Here is an 8,164-nt window from a genome sequence, read left to right as displayed (position 1 = left end):
GTGTTTCACATCACTAATCATCAGGAAAGGCAAATGGAAAGCACAATGAGATATCATGCCACACCTGTTAGAATGATCAAAAAGACAAGAGGTAGCCAGTGTTGGCAAGGATACGGAGAAAAGGGAACCATTGTATATGGTTGTGGCAATGTAAATTAGTATAACCACTATGGCAAACAGTACAGAGGTTCCTCAAAAAATTAAAAATGGAACTACTATGTTATCTAGAAATCCCACTTCTCAGTACATATTTAAAGGAAATGAAATCATTATCTCAGAGAGGTATGTGCATCCCCAAGTTCAGTGCAGCGTTCTTCACAATAGACAACACATGGAAACAAATGGATGAAAACATGTGGTATATTATAATAGAATATTATTCAGTCATTAAACAGAATGAAATCGAAGCTTTAGGGCATTATGCTAAATGAAATCAGTCAGACAGAGGAAGACAAATCCTGTATTATTTCACTTATATGTGGAATCTGAAAAAGCTGAACTCATAGAAATGGAGAGTAGATTGGTGGTTACCAGGGACTGGAGGATGGACGAAATGGGAGAACGTGGTCAAGGGGTGTAAACTTCCAGTTATAAGATTCATAAATTCTGGGGATCTAATGTACAGCATGGTGACTATAATTAACAATACTGTATTGTATACTTGAAAGTTGTTAAGAGGGTAGATCTTAAATGTTCTCATCACAAAATAAACAGGTAATAATAATGTGAAGGGATGGATATGCTAATTAACCTTATTGTGTAATCATTTTGCAGTATAGACGAGTATCAAATCATCACATTTTATACCTTAAACTTACACATTATATCTCAATAAAGCTGGGAGGAAAAAAAACTGAAGTCTTGACTAAATCTAATGGCAAGTTATTTATTTAATTACAAATCCTGTTTGAATTTCTTGCTTAGTATACTAAACACAATCAATATTTTTAAACAAATAATGTTGAAAATATCTTTGCAGTTGATTTAGACATTTCCTTAGAATAAGTATTTTCTACTCTGTTTTGCTACTAAGTCAATGTTTCCAGATGTGATGAATGATGCCATATTTTGTTTCATTTAAGAAACCTGCCTCATCCAACTCGCATACCGGTAGCACAAGGCTTTATCAGGGGCTGAACTTTAAGGGAGCCAGCAGGTGGCAGCAGGCTTCTTGGGTGTCCTGGCTTATTGAAGAGCTACCCCAGGCCTGAAACTGGTGGCAGCTGTCCTTGGTTCACAGTGTGGCCTTTCCCACATGCCTCCAGGTTTAGCACAGGCAGCGAACAACTGTGGATCGCTTTGTAGCTTCTACCAGGTAGTTCGTCTCTGGCTGGTCACAGGCAATGGGTGACTTGGGCCTTCACTGGAGACCCTCCTAAGGGGCCCCAGAACCAACTTACTTGGAGGTGGGCTTTAGAACACAGCGGAGCACTGCTCAGTTAGCCCCATAAGTGGCACACACAAAGGGCAGTCTCAACAGGCACCAGAGCCTGCTGGGGTGAATCCCGCTCAGTGGGGTAAGCCCCCCCACACACACACACACAGCAGCCTGTAAGCTATAGAGGTGGCGAAACCTCACAGCCAGTCAGTCTAAGGGCCAATCCCACCCACTCATGTGCCAATAGCAACCAAGGTTCAACTATAACAGGAGGGCACACACAGTTTGGCGAAAGGAGAATAGTAGGATGAAATAATGTTGGAGAATTAGGCAGAGACCAGTTTGTAGATCTTTAAGTCCATGGTAAAAATTTTAATATAACCCTGAGTCTCATAAGATACTCTGAAGGGTTTCAAGGAGAGAAGTAAATTGGTATTGAGGGAAGAGAAAGTGCCAAAGAGTAGTTGGGATTCTTTCAGAATGGGTGACTGAGAAGATGCTCTTTCTATCACAGATGTTAAATACAGAAGGAGAAGTGAACTAGGGTTGTGGGGCCTAAGAGTGAGTTCAGTTTGGGACATTTAGAGTTTGAATTACTTACAGAACCTCCAAGCTAGAAACATTGGTCTAGACTGAGCTTATTAATAGAACTTCAATTGGCAAAGAAGCTGAGTCTTAATTTCCCTCAAGGTCAAAGTTAAATGCATTTCACAAGCTCATCTTGATAGATTGACTACCAAATGGTAATAAATCTAATAGTCTCTTAATGTAAGCTTTGGACAAAGAGGCTATTTAAACATTATTTTATTTTATTTTTTTGTCCAGTGGCTTCAATTTATTAACTTAAATATTTCATTTGACTGAAGTATTTGAGGGAGGGAGGGAGGGAAGAAGGAAGGGAGAGAGAGAAATTAAATTTGTCTAAATCAAGCAGAGTGAGCTGACCGTTTCCAGCACTGAGTAGCTGCTGTTACCAGACATAAAGAGAGGGAGCAATGTTAGTTATCCCTTTAAAAAAAACACTAAAAATATTCATTATTTATGATAATAAAAGTGATATGTGCTTTTTTTAGGAAATTAAGAAAAATTTATTTCCCATGTCTGGCAAATTCCCTTTATTCCTTTAATTCTAAGCTGAAGTTTCTCACTGGCTAGTCAGGCTACCCTAGTACATGATGATGTCACCTGTACTTCTTTTTTGTTAAACTTATCACAATATAATTCATTAATAATTTATCTAATTATCTATTTAATATCTGCTTTCCCTAATATGCCTAAGTTCCATGAGGGCAGGGATTCTGTCTATGTTATTCCCATCTGTATTCTCAGCTCCTAGCATATTCTCTAGTACGGAGTATATGTGCAATGAATAACTGTTGAGTGATGAATAGATAAGTGAAAATGGAATGTCTGCAATCTCAATACTGAGGATGAAAAATGGATAATATTAAAAAAATTGCAGTGATCTGTTTGTCCATCAATATGGTACTGCTTTGATCCATGATGGTTTAGCCGCGGTGTGGAATGAAGGAAAGTTGATTATGTTAAGTGTGTGTGGTGTGTGCTTTCCAAAAAGTGAATACTATATGCCAGTATAAACTTTTTTTCTGGGTGGATGGATACCCAGTAGTCCAATGAAGATGGTAACCTTTGGGAAGAGGGACTGGAGATCAGGACTGAGGAGAGCTGTACCTTTCATTTTATACTGTACAAAATTATTTCACTCTTTGCATGATATTGTGTTATTTTATGCTTTAAAAACCATTAACTAGAGTTATGTGGGTGGTGGTATACTGCTATATTTGTTTTCCTCACAATACGCTTTGGTATTAAGCCAATTACATGTTTTGTTTCGGTTAAAAAAAACTGATAAGATTTTAGATAGCTTCTTTCTTATTTTACTCTACTTTTTACATGGTTGAGAAAATACCCCATATACAATTTTCTATACTGTCTTTTCACTTAGTATTATCTAGTTTTTCTTTTAATGATTTTCTGTTTTTCCTTAAGGTAATATATAAATCCATGATAAAATAGAGAAGTTGAAATAATAATGAAGAATGAAGATTAAAATCTTCTAAGACCCCTGTCTTCATTCTCAGATCTCCAGGGGATAACCACTGCTACCAGTATAAGTACTTGTAGTAGTTTCCTATTGCTGCTGTAACAAATGGCCACAAACTCAGAGGCTTAAAGTAAACAAATCTATTATCTTACAGCTCTGGAGGTCAGAAATCCAAAATGGGTGGGTAGAGCTGAGTTTCTTTAGGAGGTGCTAGGGGAGAATCCATTTTCTTGCCTTCTTCAGCTTCTAGAAGCTATTCATAGTCCCTGGCTGGTGGCCCTTCATCACTCTGCCCCACCTTCTGTTATCACATCTCTTTCTCTTTCTCTTCACTAACCCTCTTGCCCTCCTCTTATAAAAATTCTTCTGATTACATTGGGTCTGCACAGATAGTTCAATATAACCTCCCAACTCAAGAGCCTTAATTTCATTTGCAAAGTCCCTTTTGTTATGTTAGGTAACATATCCCCTAGGTCCTAGGGATTAAGATATTTACATCTTTGAGGAGTCATTATTCTGCTTACCATAGTACCCTTCTAGCAATTTTCCAAAAAACACACAACTCCTCCAAACTGTCTGTACCACACTCAATGTCTTCCTAAGGGAAGACTTTCAGGATGTCCCACACTTTACTAAACATGGAATAGTCAAAATATTTATTAAATGTCCTTGGGACTTCAGAGAATCTCACAAAATGCTTAATGAATAAAAGAAATGTGCAATTGAATAAAAATCAATTGAATAAAATCAATTGCATTTGTAGGAAATTCTCAGCTCATGGAGAACTGCTTGCTCTATCAATTAGCTTTATACTAATAGAAGCAGTGGCTTCTTGATTGGCAGGGAGAATTACAATGAGATATTGAGTTTTATATCCCTAAAGCATGCAACAGACTTTCTGTCCAGATCATAATGGCATTTTAGTGACATAACAAGATTTCCCAAAATCAGACTTTGAAGCGCAGTTGCTCTACTCTTGCATTGCAGCAATGCTATTATGAGTTAGTTCTGAAGCTAATGAGAAGGTCATGAGATGGAAATTGATTATAGCAGAACAACAAATTATTATTAAATGGCTCACTGGAAGGAGGGAAGAAAAATATGTGAGGCCAAATTGAAATGGAATTAAGTGGTCCAATATCAAAATTAGTACTAAGAAATGATACAAATACGTCAGAAAGAAAGCCCTTTTGTTTATTTTAATTGCTTTTTTTCTATTTGTATTTTATTATATATTTAATTTCCTTTTATCAAATTTTATCTTGCCTAAAGAAACATTTTGACTGTTAGATATGAAATGTTTCCATCAAAAACTTGTGATGCTGGACTGGTCGAGTGGCTCGTTGGTTAGGAGCTGTCTTGGGACGCCAGCTCTGAGCAGCAGGGCCCTGGTTCGGATCCCACATGAGGGCCAATGACGCTGCCCTCTGCAGCTAAGATGGTGAACAATAGCTCGACCTGGAGCTGAGCTGCCATGAGTCGCCGGTGACTGCGTAGGCTGCAGTGAAGCTGCAGTGGGGTGCCATTAGCTATCGTGTGTGGCTGGCAGCTAGCATGAGCGGCCAGCAGCCAGTGTGGGCTGCCAAGAGCCACCATGAGCGGCCATCCAGAGGCCAGCAACTGATCTGCCTCACCCGGGGGGAGCGCAATGATGATACCAACGTGGGCCAGTGAAGCCGCGTCCTCCACAACTAGAATGAAGAACAAAAGGACAGCAACTTGTTGGTTCTCCTTTCCCTGATTCCCCAGCGCTGTTCCCCTCCCCCAATTCCCCAATAAAATCTTAAAACAAAAACAAAAACAAAAAAAACTTGTGGTGCTGATTGTTGTAACAAACAGACTTGCCTGCAGCAATTAAGCTATATATGTAGTATAAATCATAGTGCAAACTCTCTCTCAGGGGCCATGCTCTGAACCTGATTAAATTTATCCTTTCCTCTCATTTTATTTTGTGTCAGTATTAATCTAGTAGTCACAAAAGTGTTTATAATAATTTTATGGAAATTTGTCTTCCAAGTGCTCTGGGTAAATATTTTAAACCAGGCCTCACTGTATATAAATCCTAAACCTGCTTCACTTCCTGTGATTCTTAGATTTAAAAAAATAATAAATTTGCATTCAGTTGTACAAGTCAGATATCCAAAAGTCATTCTTGAAATTGTCCTCTCTCCTGCTTCCCAAATATAGTCCATCATCATGTTCTGTCGATTGTAATCTTCAAATCTTTTTTGGTTCTCTCCATTTTTCATCATTTCCACTCTTACCACTCTGGTCCAGCCTATCATTACCTGGACTATAGCAACGGCCTCCCAAATGCTCTACCGGTGGCTTCTCATTGAAGCTAACATGATTTTTACCATTTTGAGGCTTTCCATGACTTGACTGACTCTCAAGTCTTGGAAGGCAGGTGGTGCCTGCTTAGCAATGCACTTTCATCCTGCATCACTCTCTCTTTTCTTTGAACTGCAAGCACAAAGTCATTAAAAAAGTTCCTCTAATAAGCCAACCTCCCTTTCCCTATAGATTCTTTGCAAGAGCTGTTTTCTTTGCCTTGAAAGCTCTTCCCTCCCTTTCATCATTTTCTCTTTAACTCATCAATTTCAGTTCTGCCCGTTTCTTCGGGGAAACCTACTCTGGTTTTTCTTATAAGGTTGGGTCTACCACTAGGAACGCTCCTGTTAGACTTTTCCATTTGCTTAAGTGCTTCTATTATTAATGTCTGTCTCCCCTAGACTGTAAGCTCCATGAATGCAGGTACTTGCTCAGTTATTACTCTCTCTCTTCTATTTCCTGTGACTAACACAATGCCTGGTACATAATTAGTGCTTAATAAATATCCACTGAGTGAGTGAAGAACACAATGGCGCTGAAAGAAAGAGAGAGAAAAAAAGGATGAAAAAGGAGATCCAGTAGGAGTATAGGTAAGTGGAGAGAGCAAAAATAAACAGTGATCCAACATTAGAGTCAATAGAATCAATACACATTATTACTTGATTGAAGAACAATAGTAAAACCAGCATGGATAGACTTTATGGTGTAGTTACTGTGTGGTCAGGCATAAATACTTTTACTAGAGAAGCCATGATGTGTGTGGATGTTTTGATTTGGATCTGATAGTCAAATGCTTGTTTTCTCTTTTAGTTGCTAAGTTAATTATTCACTTAATAAATAAATGAATTGAATTCTAGTCCAGATGCTGACCCTGGTTAACAATTCTTTCTTTTAAATTGAGATAAAATTGTCATATAACATCGTATTAGTTTTAGGCGTACAACATAATTATTTGATATACATGTATACTGCAAAATGATTACCACGGTTAGTTAACATCGACTACCATACATGGTTACATATTTTTTTTCATGTGATGAGAACTTTTAAGATGTACTCTCTTAGTAGCTTTCAAACACAGTAGGTCCTTGAATACTATTTTGTTCAACATCGTTTCCTTATAACATTGATGAGTGAAAAACTATCCATTCCTGGTCGGGGCCATTGTCTGTGTGGAGTTTGCACGTCTTCCCCATGTCTGCGTGGATTTTCTCTCTGGAGACTCCAGTTTCCTCCCATATCCCAAAGATGTGCATGTGAGGTGAATTGGTGTGTCTACATTGTTCTAGTGTGAGCGTGTGTGTGTGCGCGTGCGTGTGTGCGTGTGTGTGCGTGTGTGTGTACACCCTCTGATGGAAGGCCAGCCTGGCCAGGGTGGGTTCCTGCCTAATGAGCTGCTAGGAGAGGCTTTCACCACCTGTGACCCTGAACTGGAATAAGCAGGTTGGAAAGTAATGATCTTATTAATGTTTCTTAAATTAATGTAAAGCTCACATTTATTTCAATGTTTAATATTGGAAGTGTCTTAGGTCTTTAGAAGTTTGGTGATGTTTTTGTGACAAGGAATATAGTGTAGAAACTTAACTCTTGTTTATATTAGTTAGCTTATGATAAAATTTCTTTCCTTATACATTGTTTCTATCAAAGTCACGGTTTTCAAGAACCTATCAAAGACCCCCAGTGGATGCCTGAAACCACCGATAATACTGACCATGTATGTACGTACTATATTTTTTCCTATACTTATATACATACATACTAGTACATACCTACAATAAAGCTTAATTTATAAATAAGGAACAGTTAGAGATTAACAACAAAAATAAAATAGAGCAATTATAACAATGTACTGTAATAAAGGTTATGTGAATGTGGTCTCTCTCAAAACATCTTATACTGTACTCATCTTCTTGTGATGATGTGGGTTGATACAATGCCTATGTGATAGATGAAGTGAGGTGAATGACATGCAATGTAGGCATTGTGATGTAGTATTAAGCTACTATAAGGGTTATTTGAACAATAGCACTGCGATACCTAACAGTCGATCTGATAACCCAGATGGCTACTAAGTGATTAACAGGCAGGGAGATTACACAGCATGGGTAGGTACCCCAGACAAAGGGGTGATTCACTTCTTGGGTGGGATGGTATAAGATTTTATCAGACTACTCAGAACAGTAAACAATTTGAAACTTATGAATTGTTTATTTCTGGGAATTTCCATTTAATATTTTCAGACTGTGGTTAACTGCAGATAACTGAAACAGGGGGAATTAAAACTGTGGATAAAAGGAGACTACTGTACACAATACAGTATTGTTAACTACAGACACCATGCTGTACATTATATTACCTTTTGACTACCTTTACTCATTTTACCCACCCCT

This window comes from Hipposideros armiger, unplaced genomic scaffold (assembly GCF_001890085.2).
Source record: "Hipposideros armiger isolate ML-2016 unplaced genomic scaffold, ASM189008v1 scaffold_84, whole genome shotgun sequence".
Lineage (NCBI taxonomy): Eukaryota > Metazoa > Chordata > Mammalia > Chiroptera > Hipposideridae > Hipposideros > Hipposideros armiger.
This window is presented reverse-complemented; position numbering follows the sequence as displayed.